The sequence below is a fragment of the Schistocerca serialis genome, chromosome 3 (assembly GCF_023864345.2).
Source record: "Schistocerca serialis cubense isolate TAMUIC-IGC-003099 chromosome 3, iqSchSeri2.2, whole genome shotgun sequence".
Lineage (NCBI taxonomy): Eukaryota > Metazoa > Arthropoda > Insecta > Orthoptera > Acrididae > Schistocerca > Schistocerca serialis.
In genome coordinates, this window is record NC_064640.1 from 9,827,897 (window position 1) to 9,854,171 (window position 26,275).

General features: G+C 43.3%; 2 long non-coding RNA genes across 3 annotated transcripts in view; one reads left to right on the plus strand and one right to left on the minus strand.

Annotated features, from left to right (window-relative positions):
- The window catches only part of LOC126469664 (uncharacterized), a 64,325-nt gene extending 58,787 nt beyond the window's left edge, over nt 1-5,538 (plus strand). For both annotated transcript variants that reach the window (XR_007586040.1, XR_007586041.1), the window contains one exon: nt 3,004-5,538. This is a non-coding gene — a long non-coding RNA (uncharacterized LOC126469664). The remainder of the gene's footprint in view (nt 1-3,003) is intronic.
- A 2,569-nt stretch (nt 5,539-8,107) lies between these two features.
- LOC126469665 (uncharacterized) lies at nt 8,108-8,976 on the minus strand. Its single transcript, XR_007586043.1, has 3 exons — nt 8,732-8,976; nt 8,472-8,578; nt 8,108-8,305 (listed from the first exon to the last, which is right to left on the minus strand). It is a non-coding gene; the product is annotated as an uncharacterized LOC126469665 (long non-coding RNA).
- Nucleotides 8,977-26,275: the final 17,299 nt, after the last annotated feature.

The following is a 26,275-nucleotide window of genomic DNA, read 5'->3' on the forward strand; positions in this document are numbered from 1 at the left end:
CTACTGTGGTTTTTCTCTCCTGGGTCCTTGAAATCGGGGAGGTTTGAGTGGGCGACCCTGTATTTTAAACACTCGAATGACCTGCATATCGCCAAAACTCACAAAGTTATTCCTAATTGGTTGCCAACTGGGATTTCCTATCTATCTTGTTGCCGCATTTTTTGTTTCTATTCTTTCTCGTATTAACATGAGTAAATAATTCCTGTCCATTGTGGACATATTAGAATACTACAACTGTTGAAACTGAAAGTAATTTATAACAAATTAGTGGCAACCAGGTGACTTTATTGACATGTACTTTTCCATAACATTTCAGAATGCCTGGCATCCCATTTTAAGATGTTTGCATTTATTTATGTAACATGAACATAGTTTCTCTACTAACGGCATTGCAGAATTTTGCACCGGAAGTTTTTAAAACAGTTATTTTGAAATGTTGTATGTAAATAAACAATACTGACACACACATAAATGTAAACATCTGAAGATGGGGTGAACTTTGTCCGATAAATGTTAATGATACAGGCACAAGGAGTGATGCTGTTGCATCATGGGATGAGGCAGCGTGCGAGCTTAAGTAAGTGTGTGAATCAGGCCCGCAGGTCACAAATGGTTGCCAATTCCCGATTGAGACTATAGTTATGAAACGCATCCCTTCCTTTACTGAGCATGTCTCGAGTCGGAGCATTCACTGCTGGTGTTGTATACAGTGTCACAGTTCATCCAGAGATACTGGAAAGGGGGGGGGGGGGGCGGCATGAACGGAGAGATTCTGACAAACCACCACACGAAAAAAAGAATCCGATACCATGAGATCACGATACCTTGGAGGCCAGTGGTGCAATGAGAGATCCATATGCCTGTTTAAGGTGTACAGGCAGCAGTGTTGTACTCTTGACAAAACTCATGTCACTCAGTTGTAACTGCATTGCACCTGTTGAAATGGAGACACAAAACGCCATTTGTTTTGTGATGTGTGCCATCTCAATTTGGCCTATATGGGATAATGAATGAGCTAGCTGCACCAGGGAGACCCCTGTGGGCATGCAAATGAACCTGCAACTTACTATTAGCTCCTGGTGATAATAGTGAACAGTCTGCTGAAAATTTCCATGTTATTAACTGCTGCATGGGTATTAAACTGAAAACAAAGTGGTTGTGTATCAGAACATGAGTAACACAGGATTTCTAACACATGGATGTTCATTTCAGCAGATCATTCCTCAGAGTATGACTGTACCGGCACTAAGTGTCTTATTTTACTATGGCACTGGCAGACTGTTGCAGAAATGGCTGTTACGTTGGTTATGTGAAACAGAACATAGTGGGCATGGAGGAACTGCATGCGGCTGATGTGGACTGCCTGTTCTTGACTGCCACAGAAGCAGGGTAATTCTTGTTATGTCAAACTGTGTGGTGGTGGTGGTGGTGGTGGTGGTGGTGGTGGTGGTGGTGGTGGCGGTGGCTTGTTGAATGATTCAAATGCTTGTTCCATTTACAGAATTTGTTCTGATGTTGAATCAGTTTTGCCATTCTTGATGTACAAATGAGCACTTGCAGTGTAAAACACAGAGGTCTACCAGATACCACGCGTTTATTTAGAGGTCATTCAATAAGTAATGGAGCACTTTTTTTTCCCCTTCTGAAAGCAGGTTGGTTTGGGTTTTGTTCAGGATTCCAATACACCATATTACTATCCACTCTTTGTGTATAAAACCCTATTTTTCAACAATCGCCGTTCAATGCAATGGCCTTATGGCACCTTATTGGGAGCGCCTGTATGCTCTCATGGTACCACTGATTGGCTCTGACACCAATGTCTTGCTGCATCATCCATGTACTGCTTCCCAGGAAGTGCATTCTTCATTGGGCCAAACAGAGGAAGTCGGAAGGTGAGATACTTGGGCTGTAGGATAGATGAGGAACAGTCCAATGAAGTTTTGTTGGAGTGATGACAGACACCTCACCCAATGACTCACCATGCTTTTCTTTACTGCCGGGTCTCTGTAGACATTCTGCAAGTGCCTATGAATATTTGCAATGTTCTGGTTCTCCACCAAAACAAACTTGGTAACAGCTCTCTGTTTGGAACATGCTTTTGATACAGGTGCCATTTTTTGAAGGTTATGTATAGCACCACCACCACCTATCAAATGTTAATGAAACTATGGGGGCAGAAGTGAGAATATCCCACAATGCCAACAGCAAATTTCACAACCAAAATTGTCCAAGGAAAAAAGTGTATCATTACTTATTGAACACCCATCTTACAGTAGTTGGCTGTTGGCATATCATACATTTCTACAAATGACAGTAAATCATCAGCATCTGGTGTCATCATGTCTGACTCTGATGAGGGAGGAAAAAGAAGCCTTCTGGCTGTATGTTTCATCTACATTAAACACTGAGAATTGTTGGTGTAATTGTCATTCAGTGTGATTCCTAGTCCTGTTGGTCACTCTCGAGTTATAGGGAAGCTGGAGGCAACACAGCAGGTGGAGAAGGTAATGGTAGAAGATCTTTGTTGGGTAATGGAGAGCACGTGGTGTGTAATCCCAGACTTCTTTTTGCTGTTTGTGGTATTGTGTTTCTTGCTGTGTTAGTTTTTGTTGCTGTTTTTTCACTGTTGCTGGTGCTGTCACTGCTGCTTCTGTTCCTGAAGCTACCGGAGCTGTTTTCTCGCAACATCATTTGTTGTCACTGCTAACTTATCATTTTTCTCTTTATTGGTTCACTTGTAAAATTTTAACTACTGTGTCAATTTTGTCAAATCCAGGTCAAATTTTATTGAAGTTAAACACTATACAAAAACATTCATGCCACAAGGCATAGTTTGTAAATCAGTAGGCAAATAATAATAATTTCTGCATTCTGCTCCCCACTCTCAAATGAATCCATAGCAATAGTTGTTGTAGCTTGACTGATAAGGGTTTCAGGTGAGCCCAGAAGCTAAGTCCTTGAGCAGCAGTTTTGGTAGATGAATTTGTGTGGTGAATGTTGCAGGTGAATAGCTTGTTTGGAGTCATTAACCACAAGTGACCATGAGCTCTTCTGCAACAATCACTGGCCATGCCAACGTGGATGCAGTTACATCCCCACTGCACAATATGCTGCCCCATGATGTATCAGCACTCCCAGATGCTTAAATTCTCTGGAGAGCTTGTATTGTTAGTGCTGCTGGAAATGAAAACTCATATCATGTTTCACAGAATCTAAATTAAAATCATATTTCCTAATATGTTCAGTGATGAGAATTTTCCTATAAAATTATGCATCAGTGTAAATGTAACACAGCACTCAGCAACAGCTGTTCCAATGCTGTAGCACTCAGTATAACTTTGGCTGGCAGCACTAAAATATAAAACACCAACAGCCCAGTGTCTGCTGAAATCTACAGATTCAGGTAGTCAAGGTAGGAAAAATGTTACACACTATAAAATACTTAAATAGCTTGAAGCTAGCACACATCTTGGTTTGTTTGCATGCAAATCTTCATATCATTAACTCATCATGTGGAAGGTTGGTCAACACTTTCTCAAATCCTCTTGTTCTGCCATGATTCTTGCATCGTGTCCATTCAAGTAGCATCTACAGGATCAGTTCTTATTTGCTTTACTCTAGTGCACACTGACAATGTCAACTGCTAAAGAGCATATATGCAAAAAGTTGAACCTTGTTATAACTGAAAATCTTCAAATACATACAGGCTGTGGCGTTGAAGGAAAGATCTGTCAGTGCTTTCTAGTGATTGTTCGTAACTAAATGAAGTGCTCATAACATGCGAAATGTATAAAATATATCATTGCAAACAAACTTCAAGTTATTATTTTGTGACCTTTAACAAAACAAATATTTCATAAAATATGAAGAGCTATATTTAATTAAAGTCACAATTTTTGAATGATGTACAGATTTTGTTCAGTCAGTCAGTTTCTTGGCTTTTGTCGTAGCATCATATAACAGTTAAGAGATTTTTAATAGCACAAAAATGTGCTTTGTAATGCTACATAAATTAATTGGAAAGAGAATACTGCTAATCACTAACCAACTAGAAAACTGGTGTTGCTATTAAAAGGGTTACATGATAAAATCACATCAACTTTGATCCCTCTCCCATTTTCTATAAAGCAGAAAATTAATTTGACATTGCAACCACCTGCTCAGTACAACATTGGTGTCCACCTTAGGAATGCTTTGCGAAAATAATTGTGCTGACATGAACTCCACAAGTGCTTGATATAGGTTTCTGGATGTATGTGACACCAGATGTTTTATCACAGGTAATGCAATTATTATCAATTATGGGCCAGTCGTTAGTGACCAAGGAGCGAGTGCATGATAGTGTAGCATGTGTGTTCCGTGCAGTTCAGATCAGTCGAATTTGGTGGTTAAGGACATCAACATGAATTCGCTATTGTGCTCCTCAAAGTACTGTAACATTCGACATAAGTTTTCTGGGTATGGTACCATGTCATAATGTATAAAACTACTGCTGCTGGAGAAAAACCAACATTTCGGCCACGGTTGCAGCGGCCTCCTTCCGGGTATACTGGTGCACATATAGGCCCAGAAGAAGGCTGCTGCAACTGTGGCTGAAACGTTGGTTTGTCTCCAGCAGCAGTTGTTTTATACATTATGACACGGTACCATACCCAGAAAACTTATGTCAACTGACTCAGGCTGCGGAAGCCTACACAATTATATTACTGTAGCATTGTTCTGTCTTGTAACGTGGACAGTTATCGTGTGCTGGTAGATGTGATTGCTGTCAGGCCAGACACCAATTCTGAAGGGATGCAAGTAGTCTGCAACAATGTTCAAGAGGTCCACAGCCACCATGGTATCTTCGATTACTAGCACACTTCCCTTTAAAGCTGAGCCAAATGTGCACCACAGCATAATACTGCCCCCCACCAGCTTGTGTCCATGCAGTGTGTGTTTCGAGCAGCTGGTTACCTAGATACCAATATTTCTGAAAGTGGCCATCTACATGGTGTAACAAGAAATGTGATTTCTCTGGCTATGTGACATGTTTCTGTTGGTCCATTTTAAACCTCCATGACCTAGTGCCCACTGCAGTCGTAATTGACTATTTCATTGGGTCAGCATGGCAACATGTAAAGGTTGTCTGCTGTGGAGACCCATGATCAACAATGTGCTGTGATTGGTGAGTTCGGAAACACTTGTCTGCAGCAGCAGCAGCAGTATTGTACTCTGTTGTCATCTGTTGCCAGATATGCCACCTGTCATGCTGTTAAGATTGTGTGTTGAGTTATGATGTGTTTATGTGGTACAACTTCTCAGCTACTTGTGATTTCACTGTCCTTAGACTTGTTCACAGATGCTCAGAAAAGTAGCATGCAGACAGCCTTTCAGCTTCGTTATTTTCTAAATGCTCATTCCCAGGCACCAGGTGAGAACTGGACTACTCCAGTTGGGACTGTATGTGTACATGTGGTTTTAATGTTTTTACTTATATTTACTGTACTGAAGATGGCCACACAGTGACTGAAATCTGAATTTGCAATAAATGTTGTTTGTGACTGATCGCTGTACCCTTTACTTCTTGAAACCCCTAGTTCTGCAATTTTGTGTCCTGCGATGCACTATTCCTTGTAGCCTGAAAGAGGAGATGCTATTGAACTCAATGAACAATTGATTGTTAGTAGTACATAACTACACCAAACTCCATAGCACTGCTGTCCTGCAGGACAATGGTGCACTGCTGAACATATTGACAGCTACAAGGCCACTGCCAGTGCAACAAAGCTGCCTGCTGTGGCTGCTGGCAGCCAGACGACAGTCAACATTTAAAGGGGTTACTGGATGGCAGTATTAAGTCTTAAAGATAAGAGCATATTGTTCCAACTCAGACCACAAGAAAAGACATGGTTGTGAGAAACCACCAACTATTTATTAGGTAACAGCATGAGAGCGTAACATAAGTAGAACAATACAGACTAGTGACATGTACAAAAGAGCAGTCGGTTATCAGGAGCCAGTTGCTGTCGGCCTCTGGTTGACTATCGGTGCAATAGCCATATATGTGATGTGTGCCATGATAGTGTCAGTGGAGGTGTAGTAATGGGTGGATTACTTCTCTTTCGACGGCTGGGTGGCCGAGCGGTTCTAGGCGCTACAGGCTGGAGCCGCGTGACCGCTGTGGTCGCAGGTTCGAATCCTGCCTCGGTCATGGATGTGTGTGATGTCCTTAGATTAGTTAGGTTTAAGTAGTTCTAAGTTCTAGGGGACTGATGACCTCAGCAGTTAAGTCCCATAGTGCTCAGAGCCGTTTGATTACTATTCTTTCCTTGGGAGGGGGGGTGAGGGGAGAGTGATCACATGCCAGCTCCTCGATGACACGCTGATGGTGACATATCCATAGTGTCTGAAGCAGTTGTCCTGGGCCCAAACCAGTGAGTAGGGGCAGAAGTGTAGACACATGCGGGTTCCTCCCCCATGTTACGTTACAGGGCCAAGATCAGATTTGGGGGCGCGAACCGTGAAGACATTGGTGCCACTGCAGGCAGCAGCAGGAGAAGGTATACTGGCCGTGCAAGATTTCGCCCAAGCTCCTGCCCCTGGTTGGAGTCATTTTTTAAGAACTGAGAAAGGATGTAATGTCCTCTTCTGCCAGAAATTCTGCAACATATTTATGCATTTGCATTTTGAAAGTCCACACGATATGTTTGACCTTGCCATTGGATGCGGATGAAAAGGAAGTACCGTAATGTGGTGGATGCCATTGCACTAGTAGAAATTTTGAAAGTATTGAGCCAAAAATAGAAGACCATTGTTTAAAACCATTGTGTAAGGTATGCCTTAAATAGAAAAAAATGCTTAACAGCACCTTGACTGTCGCACCTGCTGTAGTAGAGGGACAACAAACAACATAAGGAAATTTGGAAAACAACCAAAAAGTGTCTAAAAAAGGTCCAAACTCTATATGGATTTTTTCCTAGGGTAGTATGGGCCCTGGCCAGAGGGTAAAAAATAGTGTGCAGTGCTGCCTGTTGATTTGAATCGTTGCAGCAGGCATTCCACCTCGCAATCAATACCAGGCCAGAAGACATGCTGATGTCTCAATTTTGTATTGTGAGAGGCAACCCAGTGATGTTGATGTAACAAGTTGAGAACCTCCTTATGCAGTGTTGCTGTAATCACAACATGGAGAGTACCGCTTTCCGTTGACAACAGAATGACACCACGGAACACAGAAGACATTACAGAAGGCACAGAAGTTCCACAACCACAACAGGCTGGGTGCCCAGCCAGGTGGACCGTCAGGCCACCCTTGTCGTATCGTGCCAACTTGTTAAAGCACTGGATCCGCAGCTAATGCAGATGCAGTCCTGGAGCTGTTAATAGGGAAAGCATCGACAGTCTATCCCTCTTTTGTTCAAAGTTGAAACCACAATTTCTCCCCAATGAAACATGGATCAGCACTGGTGGGCAGCTGAGATGGAACATCCACGTTTGGGTGCTGTAATGTTATGGTTGGTCAAACACTGCTGTGACTCTGAATGTATTATATTAATAAGAAGCAACATTGCCTTTTTCTCCTGAAAATACCAAGTAACGTAACAAATGTGTTTGATTCTGCTTCCAATATGACAGTTTTGGTTAATACTCCACATGCCTACAGGGCTTTGCAATGTTAACACAGCAGAACTCGGACATCTGTATAAGTGTAGAGAAATGAACAGTCATACGAATGCCTCACTTTTGTTCCGACACAGTTCAAGACTCGGGAGAAAAGTTTTACACCTGGTGTTCTACATGGCAACTTCACACACAAGAACTTTTTGCCGACACTACTACCACCTACATAAGTAAGCTTTTCCTGTGTCACTTTCAAGTAATGCACTTAAGCTATTCCTGATTTAACTGGAAGATCTGTACTTCCCACTTTCATATCAACAGCCTCAAAATGCATATTTTAGACTTCGGGATATGTTACAGGTCAGTGTCACACCAAGATTGTGGAGAAAGGGGGGGGGGGGGGCACGTCGGTATCCAACAAGTGTTTACCAATAAATAAGTGGCGGAAAATTACGGGTATAGGACGGCTTAACATGTGGAAAATGAGATTTTTATTACTCACTCAATGTATTTAACATTTATTATTCCTTTAAAATCGCACAACAACTTCAATAAAACACTTCAATCAGTCACACACTTATTTTATAATTATTTCACTTTTAAACTGCAAATCCTCTAAGAGTTGTCTTGAATCTTCACGAGTCTCTCTCAACAGCCTTGATGTGGATAGATATGTACAACCAGTAATCAGTCAGAACTGCGTCTGCAAAAACACAAGGATTATTAAACAATTTTTGCTGTCACTAATTACTAGCAATATAATTGACAGAGTAGATTGCTAATATTTGCTATATCACATTTGCTATATCACATTCGCAGGAACGATCTCACTGAAGTAATTAAGTCCATCAAAACGCTTAGAAACTAACCTCTCGTCTGACGAAAACGGTCTAAAGACTGGCAATTTCTTCAGATCTGTTGACAATGATATTTTGAATTATCACTTTACTGAGTGACTGAAATGTAGTTCAGGTACCTATGAACATAATATGTTAGAATTCATTTTCTAAACACGAACTATTACGGTACTGTGCGGCTACTTACATTAATTACACTATTAATATTCTCACAGTTGTTACTTTAATACAAAATTAAAGCCAACGGAAGAATAAACGTAAAACATAGTTACCAATGACAGGTTTGTTGAGATGCAATTTTCTGTGTGGACAGATGTAACTTTTTCATACGGTGGTACGTCGCAGAAGTCACAGAAATAGCAGTGGCGGAGGGATACGCGACTTAGGTTCCTTAACTGCGACAAATCACAGTTAAGAATAACAGATACTGAAAAGTAGCATTCACAGAAATCACTGATGTCGGAAAATCGCAGTTTAGTCCATCACTACTGTGGTGTTATACGTAAGCTCACAGAAGTCAAGGACACACTCTGACACAAGTGCTGCTGCCATCTGTTGGAATTCTACAGATTAGAGATGGGCAAACTGAAACACGTAACTGTTTCAAAACAAATGAAACAGTACAATGTAATGTTTCGATACGCTGTTTCGAAACAGTGAAACAGTTTGTTTTGTAATTTAATAAACCTACACATTTTAGCATCTTGAATGTCTACTGTATAAGTATGTCCATATAAACACGAATGAGGTGCGAGAGCGCTAATCATATCGCAGAAAGTATGAAACTATCACTTAGGCGTCCTGGCAGTTTCGTATTTCATGCAGCAAATGCGCTGCTTTCGTGTCGTGTGACTTTCATACTTTTCAATTGGCTGAGGACAGCCATAGCTGAAGACAGAAGAACCACCACGAACGGAACTGGAGGTGGGAGCAAACTGCAGAAACAACGGATATGCTACTGGGATTCCCACATTCCGTTAGTATGGGTAATATACCCATCCTGCTAATTTCCATGCACACAAAGGGAATCATTGTGGATAATAGGCACAGTGACTATAGCCTTACAAATAATGCCAAATAGTTCGAATAAATAACAAAATATAACAGAAAAAATTTTGTCTTTCAAGGTGTTTCGAACCGTTACTATAAATTCACCATGCTTCCCAGCCCTTCCCGTTCACCATTACACTATCAGTGATATGTCAAACAGATTGCTTGCAATTATACCTACATCAAATTTGTATATATGTCTTAATAACTGTCACTCTACGCCTTTTTTTTTTTATTCACAATGTTGTAGGCTTACTTGCGTTTCTTAATATGATTACTGTACATGAACAGAGAAGCGTATGTTATAAAAAATAGCGTAATTGAACTGAATGATTTTCACATATTTATTATTTTGAATGTGAGTAGTATGCGTTGTTTTATTGTTTGGTTAGTGTTTATAAAGCAGATGATACGCCATTTCGGGATAGGACCGTCAGCTAGAAACGAAGCTTTATTTTCGGATATCTTAAGCTTCATGCTATTGCTTGCCAAAAAGATTTCGACACTCTTGAAAGTGTTTCACGAAGTGGTATATTGTGTTTCAGTACCTGTACCGAGCCCGAATCTCGTCCGACACAGAGCGGAATGAAACATCACTGTTTCGATACAATTAGTCCGTTCCAAGCACAGGTGGACTGAAACAGCAAGATTTTGAAACAACGATACAGTTTCTGTGTCTGGCTCGAGATCGAATCTGGTCCGGTTATCCGAGACGGGGGCGGAATGAAACACCACTCGAAACAGTGAACCACAGCCGTTCCGAAACACTGAAACAGTTCCACGTATCGATACACTGTATCGAAACAGTGGCCAAGTCTACTACAGATTTACGAGCGAATAACTTACATGTAGCAAAAATGCTACAGTATGCAGTGTAGGGTTAAGTTGTTGCTGCTCGAGAAGCTGTCTAGATGGGGAAGAGGATGGGGAAGTTACACGAAAAAACAGTCACTGAATGTGAGCACATGAAAGTTCTACTCGTCACCCCTTTGTGTTCTACCTCTGAAGACAACAAAAGACATTATCATGATAAACCAACAACTATTTATTGAGTCACAGAGTGACAGCATAATGTAAGGTAGAATGCTTGACGCTATATGAGAATAAGAATAAATTTTCAGGCAAGTTTGCAGATTATATTAGTTCCCGGGGGGGGGGGGGGGGGGGTGTTGCTGTATATTATTTTTGTACCTCACAGAACATATGGTTTGGTGCAGAAAGTTCAGTCCAGTAATTAGTGTTGCACACAGGTCTCCTGTTTTTACCTCTTGTTGAGCTGCTTGATGTAACTGAAGAGGATTTTCAGAACTTTAATGCCAGTCGTTCTGTGAGTTCACCAGTGGCTTAGCGTGAGGGGAGACTTTGAGACGTAGTCTCCCCTGTATTCCTGCGTTAAAAAGATATAATAGTAATTCATAACATAAACTATAAACAACTTTCTACTAAGAGCACTAAATGTGTGGAGACATCAATTTTGTAGCCGCACCCTGAGTATTGGTGTATCTGCCTGCTTGAGACTCGACTGCTATGTCTCTGCCTCCCTTCCCTTCCCTTCCCTTCCCTTCCCATCCCTTACCTGACTGTGTGCGCCTGAGTGTTAGTGGCATTCTCGGCTCCCCTCCACTTTTCTCTCTTCCACGAAGGCCGGTGCGCTGCACTGGCTAGCAGGTATCCAGACTAGTCTCTGCTGCTTCTATGCTGGCTTTTAACACGGAAGTGATCAGTCGCGCAGTTTGTGTTCATAGTCATTCTTGTGTGATTTTTGTGCATATTTTCGTTGTGTCGCCAACCTTACAGAATATTTATTAAAACGCCTTTTTCTACATTAACGTACGAAGAAAAGTACGAACTGAAGGACAAACGAGCTACTCCTACAATCAGTGTAGTTTTACGTGAAGCCAAACAAAAACGCACTTTTTAGACAGCCTGGTACGAAAAGTATGCTTGGCTGACTGCGAATGCAGTTAATAACAGATTATATTGTTATATATGTTTTCTGTTCGGTGGTGAAAAGGAATGATGCAATGAGGGCATTTGAACAATAAAAAAACTTTGACAGGAAAGCACAAAAGCATCGGATATCAAAACGTCACCTGCAGAACAAAGAATCATTTCAGTTATTGGGTAAAAGTAGAATTGAGCACGCCCATTCTGAAGCTGCTCGTCTGACAGCAATAAAATACAACAAACAAGTTGCATCCAGCAGGAGAGTATTGGCTCGTCTTTTTCAGGCAATTGTATTTCTTTGTAAACAAGAACTAGCCTTTCGCGGCCATCGAGAAGATGAATCCTCCAGCAACAAAACTGTCTGGAATTGTTGGATTTACTACCTCAAGGAGATCAGTTAATCCGAGACCATCTGGCATCATCTTCAACCTTTAAAGGAACTTCTCCAGATATACAGAATTATGTAATAGAAATGATAACTGGTAGTTAATGAGAAAATAAAATATGAAATTCAGAACTGCAATTTCATTTCGATTCAGGCTGATGAAACATTAGGCGTGTCATGCAAGAGTCAAATGAGTATAATATTCAGGTACTGTAATGCAGACAAAATTAAGGAAAGATTCGTTGGATTTTACGATGATTCTGGAGATAGAACTGCTGAAGGTTTGTCAATCATTATCCATGCAGTATTGAAAGAATGGAGGGTGGAAGGAAAAGAAAAACATATGATGGCGCTTCAGTAATGGCGGGCAGAGAAAGAGGACAATAATTGGTGAAGCAGTTCTGTCCCTATGCGCTGTTTATTCATTGTTACGCACACCAACTGAATTTGGTACTGTTACACGCCTCCAAAATCGTACGACAAGTACGCATGTTTGTAAGTGACCTTACTGCATTCCATTAGTTTTTCAGCAAATCATCAAAACGAACTGTATTGCTAACTGGGAAAGGATTTGAACTGCGACATGCAAGCAACACTAGCTGGAACTTTCGTTCCAGGGCAGTTTCAAGAACATCTAGTCATTTCTCAGGGCTATATAGTGTTTTTAATTATATATTTGATGATACACACTGTCAGTGGGATCCAGAATCTTTGAGCTGTGCTGTGGGAATGAAACGACGGATGGATGATCCTACGTTTATCTACTTGCTTTGCTTCCACCGAGGGTGCTTTGATCATCTCTATAATGTTCTTCAGTCAAAATCTGTCAGTATAACTGCTTGCCACGACGAAATAAGAACTGTTTTGAGAAACTTACGACAATTAAGAACGGAAACATTCGTTGATGAATGCATTAAATTCAGCTTGTGTTTGAATTGCAAATTATCATTCAGTGACAGTCAAGACATCTCTCAGGGCACTAACTTACGAGATACTGGATTTGCAAATTGTTCAGATGGAAAGGTGGTTCAAGATTTTCCCCAAATTCAGTTTGTTGAACTTTTGAACGAAAACTGTTTCCCGAATTATCGAAAAGAATTCCCAAAGTTGAAACTGCTTCATTTATTAGAAAAGTACCCTTTTTTCAGACAAGATCAACTTGAAAATGAACTATGTAACATAAACGCTGATGAGAAAGAACACTTGTCTCCAAGAATCCTCTTAAAGTACATTGCCAACAATGATTTGGACACCGTTTATGAAGAAACAACAAAGTTCCTGCGTTTGGTTTTGACCCTATCCGCAACTACAGCAAGCAGTGAACGAAGCATGAGTGCTCTTAAACGAGTGAAGAATTATTTAAAGAATTCAATGTCCAACTTCCGACTGTCGTGTTTGAGCACGTTAGCAATAGAAAAGACACTACTTGGAGAGCTATCCAGTGATGAGATCTTTGTAGACCGAGTTATGGACTTATTCGTGGAAAGAAAAGACAGGCGCATTGCACTTGTGTACAAGAAAATATTAAGTATTTCTTCTCTTGCTGCTGGAATTCTACAAATTTGTCATCGTTTCTTGACCAAGTTAGTTATTATTATTTTATTAGTATTATTATTTCATTAGTATTATTTTATTATCATCAGTGGCGGTGGTAGTTTTAGTAGTAGCTGTTGTTGTTTTATTTGATGCATTTTGTTTCATTTGTTTAAATTATTGTTTATTGTACTATTTTGTCTCCCTATAATAACTCCAGAGTCTCCCCAACCTTTACAACCACGCTACGCCACTGGAGTTCACATACCCTAATAAATGCAGCAACACTTCGTCAGAAAAAAAAGAACATTTCAACTTCTCCATCTTACACAGACAGAAAAAGCCAGTTGCAGTACTGGAGTGAAGCAGAAATATCTCAGATTGTCAGTTGATGAACTTCTCCTACTTTTCAAGCTTCCAATTTGTGCAGCTGCTTTATTAGTAGATGCTACAGACACACCAGTCAGAAGTGCTATTTTCTCGAACTTATTTCCAAGGCCATTCATAATTATGCTAGTTCATACTAGTTTAAAACCAATTCGTCACGTGCCACACTGTCTGAGCAACGAACTGGAGTGTTTTATGGTGATCACAACATGCCTGCAGGTATGCTGGTTCCTTTGCAGAGCTAGAAACATTGTTTGTGTACGTATGGAACACCCAATATTTTCAGTAATTTAGTGATACCAAAATGTCTGTGGCCTTTCTGTTCTGCCTTTTGTAATATGGAGAATATTTAAACCCATTAGTCGGCTGTATATACTTAGAATTTTTCCCGTGCATAAAGCAAATTCTGTCGTATTGTTGCAAAGAAATGCATTTAATAAACATTAATTTTCAGGTGGAATTGTTTGGCAGAAATGAAGTTCAATACCTAGTTCGCATTGTTGTCGTTATGGACTCTTCATTTTTCCTGCAAAAGATTTATTACTTATAGATGGCGACACCAGTGAGGTCAACGCATTTGCCCAAGCAATACGTAGCATGCATCCAATAGTATCTTTTACTACTGAATTTGAAAAAGAAACCTACATTAACTACCTTGACCTTACTATTAGGAAAGTTCACAACAAATAATTTTTCGATTATCAGAAAACCTTCTTGTAAAGATAATATCATCAGTGCCAGTTTCTACTATCCTCACAGGTACAAAAAGGCCTCCTCCACCTCCATGATACACCGGCTCCTTCGTCTACCTTTGGCCAAAAGTAAAATATGTGAAGAACTCAGCGCCCTTACAGTCGGCTAAAGAAACGCATAAGGGCGGGTCCACAATGAACGCGCCGCGCCGCGCTGCGCAAAACGGCTGTGCACGCTCAGTGTGGACGGCGAACCGCGCTGCGCCGCGTCGTCCCGCGCAGTTTTCCGGCTGTTGTCGGTACATCAAAGGACACACACACAGAGTCGGTAAAGAAGGAACGAAACCAGTCCTATGAAATTAATGGCAGAATGTCCCTGCAAATAGAAAAATGTTTTAGGAAAACTGATGTGAGATGTGGCTTTCAGGTTAACACCATCCTACAACTGCAAGTAAAACGTAAACTCAAAAGGACGTATGACAAATTTTATAGATGCAGAGTACATAGGATTGGTTGTGGTAACTGTGACAAGTATTATATCGCTCAAACAGGCCGCTCTTTGAACATGAGGTTTAAAGAACATTCACAGCCACGGAATAAAACTGCTTTGGGTCAGCATTTATCTGAATCTGACATTCCTTAGGGAACACTGAGAATAGTATGCGTGTTCTTCATTTATTAGAAGAGCTTGTAATTTTTAAAGTGTAAAAATAAGCGCCAACAAAAGTGCTAAATTGGCTGGGCGATTTCATGCCCAGCATCTAATTTGCTTTGTCTAGAATGTTCAACGCTAATCAGATGACGCCTCTGTTTTATTTATCTTCCTGGTAGTTTCAGGTAGGACAGAGTGCCTTATGTATTTACTTCATTTTCTTACGTTGTGCGCGTAATTCTAGTGTTTTCTTGTTCTTCTCTGTTTATATAATATACTTCATTAACTAGGTAATCTTGCTCATGCACTGGACAGGGTTTTATCATTCTTTTCTTGGAAGGGCGTGCTGCGGGGTACGAGGGGCCCTCTAGCGGTCACATTCCTCTAACCATTTTTTGCCTATGCGGTGTTCGGCGTTCTGGCGTTAGCGCCAACAGAGGGTGCTGATTACGTGGAGCACTGTGTTTTCATTCATCGGGTTTCTTTAGCTATTTGTTTTGTTATTTTTATATTACTCTGTGTACTCGGAAAGCTGTTTATTATTTATGTCATTATCTATAAAATCGCCCCATGAGCGTATGTCAATTGCTGTCTCTTAACTTTTTCCTTGTAAAGAATTAACTATGGGTGTGTTTTATTTCATTGCATTTTGTTACTGTAATGCCTCACCTTATAAGCCCGTTACAGACTTCACTGATTGTTCCCCCCCACCCTCTGGTTTCCTCCTTCCTCTCCACCCCCGGCCCGTTGCCGCGCCTCTATCGATGTATCCCTCCCTCTTTCCACCTCCACACCCTCCATCTCCTTCATCAGGGCAATTTCCAACGCCTCCCCCTCCCAGATGACGAACTTCGCCGTGACATATACCCTTCCTTTCAACTATAACCCGGCCTTGTTCCCCCCCCCCCCTCCCCAGGGCCCCCTTCTCCTCTTTCCTCCTTGTCCCGGAGCGGATTTTCCTCCATCCTCCCCTCCCCTGAGACCCTGCACCCCATACTTGCCTCTCTCCTTCCCACATCCCTCCCTACCTGGCCCTCTTCCGCGCGCCCCCCATTCCCCTCCCCCATCTCTTCCCCTCCCTCCCTTCTTCAGGTCTCCCTCATCTCCTTGAACCTGGCAGATCCTCTGTATTGATCATCATCAGTGTGCCACATCAGTGTTGTGCTTAGTGCTGTTTCTCGTGTGCGTCAAGAGGTGTGATTTTAATTGTGTACTGCCTTGGGGTTCGCCGTCAGTGTTACGTTGTGTGCTATGCCATCTGTCAACACCTTTATGCTCCAGTCATACTGTGCCTTGTGTTCTTTTAATCGTCGCAGTGTGAGGCTCTTTGTGTGTGCTACTTTTAAACAGTTTTTTCTATCCATTTTACAGTCACACCGATTTTTTTTTTTTTTTTTTTTTTTTTTTTTTTTTTTGCCTTCCATGATGTTCTCCCTTTTTTATATCTATGTTCGCCTTCTTCTCTCCTTTGCTGTTTTTAAATGTCTTCTATTGTTTTGTTCTATGTCTTTCGGCTGAAGAGCAGCGCATATGCTGCTGCCAGCCCGCCCCGATGGGGAATTGAAATACAATAAAGGAAAAAAAAAAAATTCACTGATTGTATCCCCCCTTTATTTTACATCGCACAATTATCATTTAAGAATATGTGTACGCTTACATTAGCGACATGTGGCGAATTTTCAACACAAACAGGCCGGCCGAAGTGGCTGAGTGGTTCTAGGCGCTACAGTATGGAACTGCGCGACCGCTACTGTCGCAGGTTCGAATCCTGCCTCAGGCATGGATGTGTGTGATGTCCTTAGGTTAGTAGGTTTAAGTAGTTCTAAGTTCTAGGGGACTGATGACCTCAGAAGTTAAGTCCCATAGTGCTCAGAGCCATTTGAACCACATTTGCAACACAAACATTTTGTGGCTACTGTATGGCAAAAGTTTGTTTTGAACAGTATTGCTGCTGACGAGATGACTATTATGTATACTATTATTGATATATGTTTGACAATGCTGACGCTGATTTGTTTTGCATTTGACGATGCCACTATGGCTCCAGTATATTAGGGCATGCCTCATCATAATTAAAGCGCGCAAATGCGCATGTATGTCAATAATACTTTTCATCACGGTCTATATTATTGTTTTAAGCTGTAGACAATCTGCTTGTTGTATTTATGTTTTTCCCATGTTTTACTGCAGATCTGAAAATGGTCGTTATACAACAAAACCGGTAGTCTGATGACATAAAAATTTGTGACCATAGGCGTGAAGTAAAGGAAATTTATAAATTTGTATCCTGTATTTATTCTGCAGTGCCATTTGTTGTTGGTAAAATATTCAATAATAAAATTGCTCCAACTGCTTTTTGTTGACTTCTCACAATTTTTGTTGTGTACCTGATTGCATTCAGATTGAATTTCGTTGCTGTTCATCAAGTACTGCCTGTGGCACCTTGTAACTTTGAGGAGGAAAAACGAGATCTTCCATTGTTTTAGCCTTGGTGGGATTTTAATCGCTCTCAGTGTATTTGGTCTGATGCAGAACATGCGTGTGAGGGGGATAATTCTCAGTGCCTAATTACTAAGCTCTGCTTGTTCTCCTGGATGGTCACAGTTGAATTCAGGTTTGGCAAACTTGGGATTTGTGAGCAAGGGATGATCAACTGACACCATTAAGAGGCACACTGGAATGTTATAAAAGACATCTCTGGGAATTAAGACACAGTTGGAAAAAAAACTGATAAAAACGTTTTTTTCGAACAAAATGTATTTTTACAAGAAAAGCATTTCTTAAACTGTTTTTCTAAATAGTTGCCACTACTGTTCAGTTATTTGTCATAGTGGTAAACCAATTTTCCTACGCTCTATTCATAGAAAGATGACACCAGTCGTGAGTCACGACAGTGAGTGGCGTGGTCGTGCCCTGAAGGGGGGTAGAAGGAGGCTCGACATGAACAGGCTTAAGTCTGTTGAGAGAGACTGTGACAGCTGAATCTTTCATCTGGATGTCATGGGTGTTGGCTGAGTGCCAGAGAACTGGGTACGGGCCGGGATATGGAGGTTGGAGGGGAGCACGGACAGTGTTATCTCGGAGCATGACGTACTCGCAATTGTCCAGAGATTTCGGGACGTGAACCTTAGGGCAGGAATGGTTGGCAGGACGAAGTAGCGTCTGACGCGGTCCACAAAGGAAATTAAATCAGACTGAGGGAGAGAAGCGGAAGGGCTCACAAGTTCGCCAGGGAGAACAATGTTCTAGCTGTATACGAACTCGGCTATTGTGCTTTTGAGGTCTTCCTTATAGATCGCACGAATGCCAAGTAGCACAAGGGGAAGGGCCTCCGTCCATAGAGAATTGTTGCATCAGAGAGCCGCCTTGAGAATGAGCCCATTACTTTGCGGATGATATGCTGTGGTATGGACGCACCAGATGCCGCAAATGTTACAAATCCCGTTGAACAGGGCCAACTCAAATTGTCTGCCTTGGTCAGTCGTGATGATAGCTGGACATCCGAAACGCGATACCTATGACTCGACGAAAGCTTGAACAACAGTTTCTGCCGTAATATTGGGGAGGGGCAACCTCGACCCAGCGAGTTGTTCGGTCGATAGATGAGAGAACATAATGATTGCCGTCAGAGGAGGAGAGAGCGCCAACAATGTCAATATGAATATGCTGGAAGCGCCCAGGAGGGATCAAAAAGGAGCCGGGGGTGGGGGGGGGGTGAAGGGTGCTTGTGTACTTTGCAGCGTTGGCACGCGACGCAGGAGCGTGCCCATTGCTGGCAGTCCTTGTTGACATTTCTCCACACAAAGCGCTCTGCTACAAGGTGGGCGGACGCACGAACACTGGGGTGGGCTAAATTATGCAGTGTGTTGAAGACAGCTCGACTCAGCTTGGTTGGGATGAGGGGGTGTAACACGCCCGTACTGTCGTCACACCAGATCTCACCAAAGATGCCAGGGAAGGTGCTGCGGATGAAGTGTAGTGAAAAAGTAGAGTCTGAAATCAGGTTTTGTGTTTTCTCGTCGGCGGGTTGGAGGTTAGGCAGTTCAGAGAGGTCTAACAGCGAATGGACGGCGTCGACTTGTGAAAGGAAATCAGCAACTACATTGTCAGCACCCTTTATGTGTCTGACATTGGTGGTGAACTGAGATATGAAGCCCATGTATCTGAAGTGGTGAGGAGGCGGGTCAGCTGGCGGGTTTGTAATGGCCGCAGCCAGGGGTTTGTGGTCCTTTAAAACATGGAAAGGGTGTCCCTCAACATCTGTTTTAAAATGCTTAATCACTTCGTAGACCGCAAGCAACTCCTTGTCAAACGCGAAATATTTCCGTTGTGCATTGGTGAGATTGCGCGAGAAGAACTGCAGAGGCGAAGTTTGGCCATTGATTGTCTGGCTAAGGACCACGCCAATGGCAGTATTGCTCGCGTCTGTGGTGATGAAAAGCTGCGCATTGGGATGAGGATGCACAATGGTGCAGGCCTCGGCAAGAAGATTTCTGAGGGCAGTGAAAGAGTCAGTCATAGCAGGGGTCTATGGAACGGGCCGAGATCCAGAAGTCTTGGTGCCTGCCAAGGCATCTGTCAGTGGAGCCTGAATCTCCGCAGCCTGAGGTGATAATAATTAACAGTCCCCAGAAAGCACTGGAGCTCTTTGAATGACGAAGGTCTGGGTAGGTTCAGTATTGTTTGTACTTTCTCAGGGGGGGCAGCGAAATACTGTCGGCAGAGATCCAAAAACCAAGAAAAGTGACAGTGCATTGATGTAGCTGCAATTTGTCCTGGTTGCTCTCGATGCCTGCTGCCGCGAGAGTGTTCATAACAGTTTGCACATGTCGAATGTTGTCCTCGATGGAGGAGCTGAACACAAGAATGTCATCAAGATATGCAAAGCAGAATTTTAGGTCGAATATCACTTCGTTGATGAAGCGTTGCCAGGTCCGGGTTGTGTTTTTCAAACCGAAGGGCATGAATCGAAACTGAAATAACCCGACTGGGGTTGTGATTGCTGTCTTCTTGATGTCTTCAGGTGCCATGGGGATCTGGTGGTAGGCCCGTTTGCAATCAATGACAGAGAACATGATCACACATGCGAGGGAACAGGTAAAGTCGGCAATGTTGGGTATGGTGTAGGTGTCCATAATTGTTCTAGCATTTAGTCGACAGTAGTCTCCGCACATGCGCCAGGACCCGTCTTTCTTGGGTGTCATATGTATGGGCGTAGACCAGCTATTGGCAGAGGGTTCAGTGACACCGGAGCTTAGTAGTTCAGAGATCTGATTTTTAAGGTCAGAGAGGCGCTCGGGATAAAGTCGACATGGTTTACTAGAGATCGGGGGACATGGCGTGAGGCGAAGCTTGTGAACCGTGCCAGTGGTGATGACAGAAATGTTGCTGGCAGCGCGGGAGGCGGTTTGTTTAGAAAGTGTGGTGGGCGGTGCAGGCGAAGCGTGGTCGTGGTGTTCAGAGCCACTCAGCGGATCCAACAGGAGCCGAGGCGGAAAAGTGTCCCAGGAGTTAACGCAACAAGACGGCCGCCGGCCCGAAGCAGTGGCATTATGGTCAAGTGAGCTCGGTAGAGTTCGTGAGCCGTTAGTGAGTCCATTGTCTAAGAGCACGGTCATGGGGGAAGCGCTTGGCGTGAGTGCACTGTTTGTATTTTCAGTGGCAGTTGCACAGCGGCGCGCAGGAGCCAAGGTTGCGTAGTTTGAGATGCTGTCCACAAGAGGCGGGATAGGAGCAGTCAGTTCGGGAACACGTGACACTCGTTGTGCATGCGCACTTGTGTCCGGCTGAGTGTCAAACACTGCCGTGTTTAGGGGGTGTGGCCCTGCGGAACTGTCAGTGCACGTTATAGCAGACTTGATAGCACAGTTGCGAGGGGTAGCGGGAGGTAAGCACACGGAGGCTCGATTTCTGGGACTGCAAGCAGATTCGGCGCATTTACTGACCTTGCTTTGTCCTTGCTGTAGTGTCTGTAATTCCTTTGCTGCATCGGAGAGCTGGAGCTGAGTTTCGTGGAGCCGGAGGGAGAGCTCAAAGTTTTCCTTGTGTAGGCGAGCGACGTTTTCAAGCTCGACAAGGCACTTTTGCATTGTTTCTTGTAACGTCGTCGGCAGAGACGAGCATGTACAGATGAGATGAGCTCGGACTGATGTGTCACGTGGGGGTTTGCTCGACGGAGCACAGGGGAAGTGAGTCTTGAACGGGTGATGAAACATGGTGTTTCGCACTAGGTCCGCTGAGAGTTTGTGGTGTCACAAGAAGTCAATGCCCAGTATAGGTTCGTCAATTTCGTACACTAAAAAAGTCCACTTGAGTTTGCAGTTTGCGGAGAGTGAAACGACATGGCAAATTGAACCTGAGCATGTAGTTTAGTTGAATTCACGGCTTGCAGTGAAGTATGATGAGGGCGGATGTTCAACGACACTAAGGACGTAGGCAGCAGTGAAACATCAGCGCCTGTGTCCACTAGGAAAAAGTGTCCCGACGAAATGTCTTTAATATAAAGTCGTCTGCAATTATCCGGCCGTTCCTGGACAGAATGGAGCACTGGGGGGTGGCTGTCATGTTGTGCACAGGAGACGGCACCCGGACCTACCTGCGATTTGCGTTTGGGAAGCAGCAGGGTGGTCTGCAGTTCCATGCCGCCTCACCAAACCGTGTGTGGAAGTAACAGTATGGATAGTGCGGTTGCATTTCCTGCGGAAAGTTTGTAGCCAGAGGCGGTGGCCGAGGTTGAGTGGCTGCAGCAGGTTCGGCTGCAGGAGGGGGTGTGACCGTAGGCGGAGCCGGTGATGTCCCAGTTGCTTGTTTACTGCTTCCTGGAGCGAGCAGAACAATCGGTACAGTGCGGCCCCAGCCACAGGACGATCAGCCTGAACCTGAGACTTGTCAGGTAGGCAGTGGCTGGTGAAATAAAGCAGTGATGCATCATGTAGCTTGTCAGCAATTGTCATTCTTTGCTCGACAGGTTCGGAAGACCTCTGAGCCAGAGCAAAGCTGATATGAGGAGATAGTTTATCTGACCAGATGGCGAGGAGAGCTGTGTCAGAGAGTAGATCGTCACTGACCAGGGCACGTAGCCGTCTCCAAAGCTGGGAAGGTTTGTCGTTGCCTAGTTGCTCGACGTGGAGCACTTGCCGTATTGCTGCCTCACTTGAGCGTGCAAGCTGACATAGAACTGTCTTCTTGGCTAAAGAGTACTGGATTTTTGCTCTGTCGGGATTAAATGGCGGCAGCGTCGGTAAGTGTTATAGAATGTTCGGAAGAACAGGCTGAGTTGAGTTCGTCGGGGCACTGCCTGAAACGAGCTGTTGTTGCTGTAGTATTCGAGGAGAGTGTGCCTCCAGGGAATGTGGCGATGACGGCTGTTCGGGTGGCAGCGTGAAGGTGACGCTTTGTGGTTGAGCACAATCCGTTGCGGCGCAAATGGCTGGCACGGGTGAGACACCGTAATGTGTCGCTTGCGGTTGTGGAAGCTCAACATATTGCGGGTGTGTTCAGATTGACACATCGCGGAAGACCGACGTGGATGAGGCACCAAGATGCGCCGAGAATGGTAGCGGAAGCTTGACTGGAGCCGGCGCGAGGGTGGCAGGTGAGAATAACTTCAAAGTTTGAGAACGCATGTTAGTCTGCGGAAAGCTCGACGAATGATCAGAGCCGGGGCCACCTGTGTTGCAGGGAGGCTGCGGAGGTGTGGGCTGTCCAGAAGCACAGTGTGGGAAATGATGTCGAACTTGGGATGGAATGTGTGAATGTTCACTGTTCATAGTCTCTCCACTCAAAATGGTGTGCGGATAAGGTGAATGTCGTGGCACAAAACACTGAGGCGTAGCAGTGGGCCGGAGATGGAGGTCAGGCACAGATAACAAGTTATTGTTCCTGTTGCAGGCCGAGGTATCGAAGTAGGAAGGCATGTGCTGATGCTGAACCGAGGCAGGCACGGGCGTGGTCGGATGCTGAGGAGGTTGACCTGTGAATGAAGCAGTTCCAGCCACGTGGCAGGAATCTGCGTGGTACTGCACGGATTGCGGCATGGCAAATTGTTGTCCTGGTGGTGATAGGTTGTCCAACGAAGCATTTGCAGAAATCGGCATTGGTCCCGCACTGCACGGAGATCCGTAAGAGGTAACTGCACCGTCAATGAGGGATGGCACATGTGGCAGGACCAAAGGCGTCTGATAGCCAGAGTCATGCACACTCCTAACCACACATACTGTTGCAGGCTCGAAAACGTCCAGTGAAATCGGCGTAATCGTGGAGCGAGAGGCATCATGTTGCAGTCCTGGCGGGTGTACATCGCCCGCAACACGACGCATGTCGATCACAAAATCCGGCATTATGCGCTGGGCCAAAGTCATTGTGCGAATGCTGTGTCAATGTAATACACAACAGTGCTAAGCCTTTTCATCCTACAAATCAGATATAGGTCACTTTAGGAGTCTCGTTTCCATATTGGCTATTTAAGTATGAGTGACAGTTTGAATTTTTCATGCAGTTTATCGATAAGTTGGAAGTGTCAGTACAAACTATGAGTCCTTGCTACTGACATTTACAGGCATGCATAACCTTACAGCTGAAATTATATTCTACATGCTGTCTACTTCTTCCGAGCCTCAGGTACATTATTTCAAACAGTTTCAGCAATACGAGTACTTCTAATCCTTAGTACCGAAACTGCACCTTTGGCAAAAAATCGCACCATCACACTTAGAAAAAACTGAACAAATCTCAAATATTTATACAAGAAAGTCAGTTGAAACGTACATGTGAAAGAATGGATTGCCATTATATGAGATGTTTACTATTATGCATAATGGTGCAGCATTCAAGTAGAACATGGGGTTTATGGAACAATTTTTTTTAATTTGTGCACTGCGTTGGTATATGTACCCTGTTCTGGCAATGGACAGGAGGTGACTTGCTGGCACGTGTGCGCAACTTCTACCACTGTATTAACAAATTCTGTGGAAGCATAATAAACCTTTTATCTGCCCTTTCACTCCCCAACAATCATGACTTGGAAATATCGATCAATAATATGACCTTTCTCATTGTTGTGGATACAACTTCTTTTGGAGTATTTTTCTTATTTAACTTTACTGCCCCGGGGCAATGCATTTTTAGACTCAAAAAGGCTTTGGCTACCAAACAGATGTAACAATTTGCTACAGAAATATGATGCATCCATTTTTATAATACGCTGAAGAGCCAAGCCAAAGAAACTGGTACACCCGCCTAATATCATGTAGGGCCCTGGCAATCATGCAGAAGTGCTGCAACATGACGTGGCATGGACACGACCGTGAAGTAGTGCTGGAGGGAATTGACACCATTAATCCTGCAGAGCTCTCCATAAATCTGTAAGAGTAGAAGGGAGTGAACATCTCTTCTGAACAACACTTTGCAAGGCATCAAAGATATGCTCAATAATGTTCATGTCTGGCAAGTTTGGTGGCCAGTGGAAGTGTTTAAACTCAGAAGTGTGTTCCTGGAGCATCTCTGTAGCAATTCTGGACATGTGGAGTGTCGTATTGTCCTACTGGAATTGCCAGAGTCTGTCGGAATGCACAATGGACATGAATGGATGCAGTTGATCAGAAAGGATCCCTATGTATGTGTCACCCGTCAGAATCATATCCAAACATATCAGGGGTCTCACATCATTCCAACTGCACATGCCACACACCATTACAGAGCCTCCACCAGCTTGACAAGTCCAGGCGAGGTATAAAGCTTTGTGTCGAGTAGTCATCAAGGGTACACAAGTGGGCCGTCAGCTCTGAAAGCTCATATCGATGATGTTTCAATGAATGGTTCACACTTGGACATTTTTTGATGGCCCAGCATTGAAACCTGCAGCAATTTGCGGAAGGGTTTCACTTCTGTCACATTGAATGATTCCCTTCAGTTGTTGTTGGTCCTGTTCTTGCAGGATCTTTTTCCGCCCACAGCAATGTTGGAGATTTTATGCCTTACCAGATTCCTGATATTCACAGTATACTTGTGAAATGGTCGTACGGGAAAATCTCAACTTCATCACTGCCTGGGAGATGCTGTGGCTCATTGCGGCTGCGCTGACTACAACACCACGTTCAAACTCGCTTAAATGTTGATAACCTGCCATTGTAGCAGCAGTAACCGACCTAACAACTGCGCCAGACACTTGTTGTCTTATATAGACGTCGCCAACCACAGCGCCATATTCTGCCTGTTTACATATCTCTGTATTTGAATATGCATGCCTGTAGGAGTTTCTTTGGTGCTTCAGTGTATATGGCATACAGATTTAGCCACGGACATTATAATATATTACATGGTGTTTTTGCAGTATAATGGCTTCATTAAATTGGAAATGAGATACCATTACTATCACTGAGTTTGTAGACTTGATAATGATGTGACAATCAACTTTTTATGTGGCATGAGTTACAAATTAAAACATTTCTAGAAAAAAAATCTTAAGTTACTCCTCCACGGTGGTGGTAGATGTAAATAAATATAGACTGATCTATACATTTGAGAACTTTTCCTGGAAATGATCATAAAGCTTGCTTCAACTAATTAATGTTATCTTTGGCATTTGTTTCAGGTTAAAAATTGCCAGATTTCACTCTAAGAACATCAACGAGAGAAACGTATAAGGGGACTGCAGTCATGAGATTGGTGGAACACTGAAACCGTGCGGTCAGCCGACTCCGATCATGGTTGTACGTGTACGTGGTTATCCTGTCGGAACACCGCCTCGAACTAGAGCGCCGCTAGATGAAAGCTGCAATGGAACCATCCATTGGATGACTACTTTTAATGTATGGCACTTCCCAGTTTGGCAGTACTCTAGAAAATGCGTTAAAGAATGTCCTATTTACAACTCTATGCTCCGTGATTCCAAAGGAGAACATAAAATTGTCTACGAGCAACAGTTTTTTATTCCTGTGTGCGATGAAGGTGGTAGAGAACAACTGATAAGGACTGCTCCGAATGGTGATAGTGAACAGGAAGAGATTCATATAACAAATAATGGATATGTAGGGCCTGGTGGGTATGTAGTAGATGATAGGTTTGCAGGACCTTGTGAAACTGATGGAGAAGAGGAATATGTATGGGTTGAAGTATCTCTTGAGGATGATGAGGAAGATGGTTCTGTAGAAGCTGATGGAGCTGCAGAAGC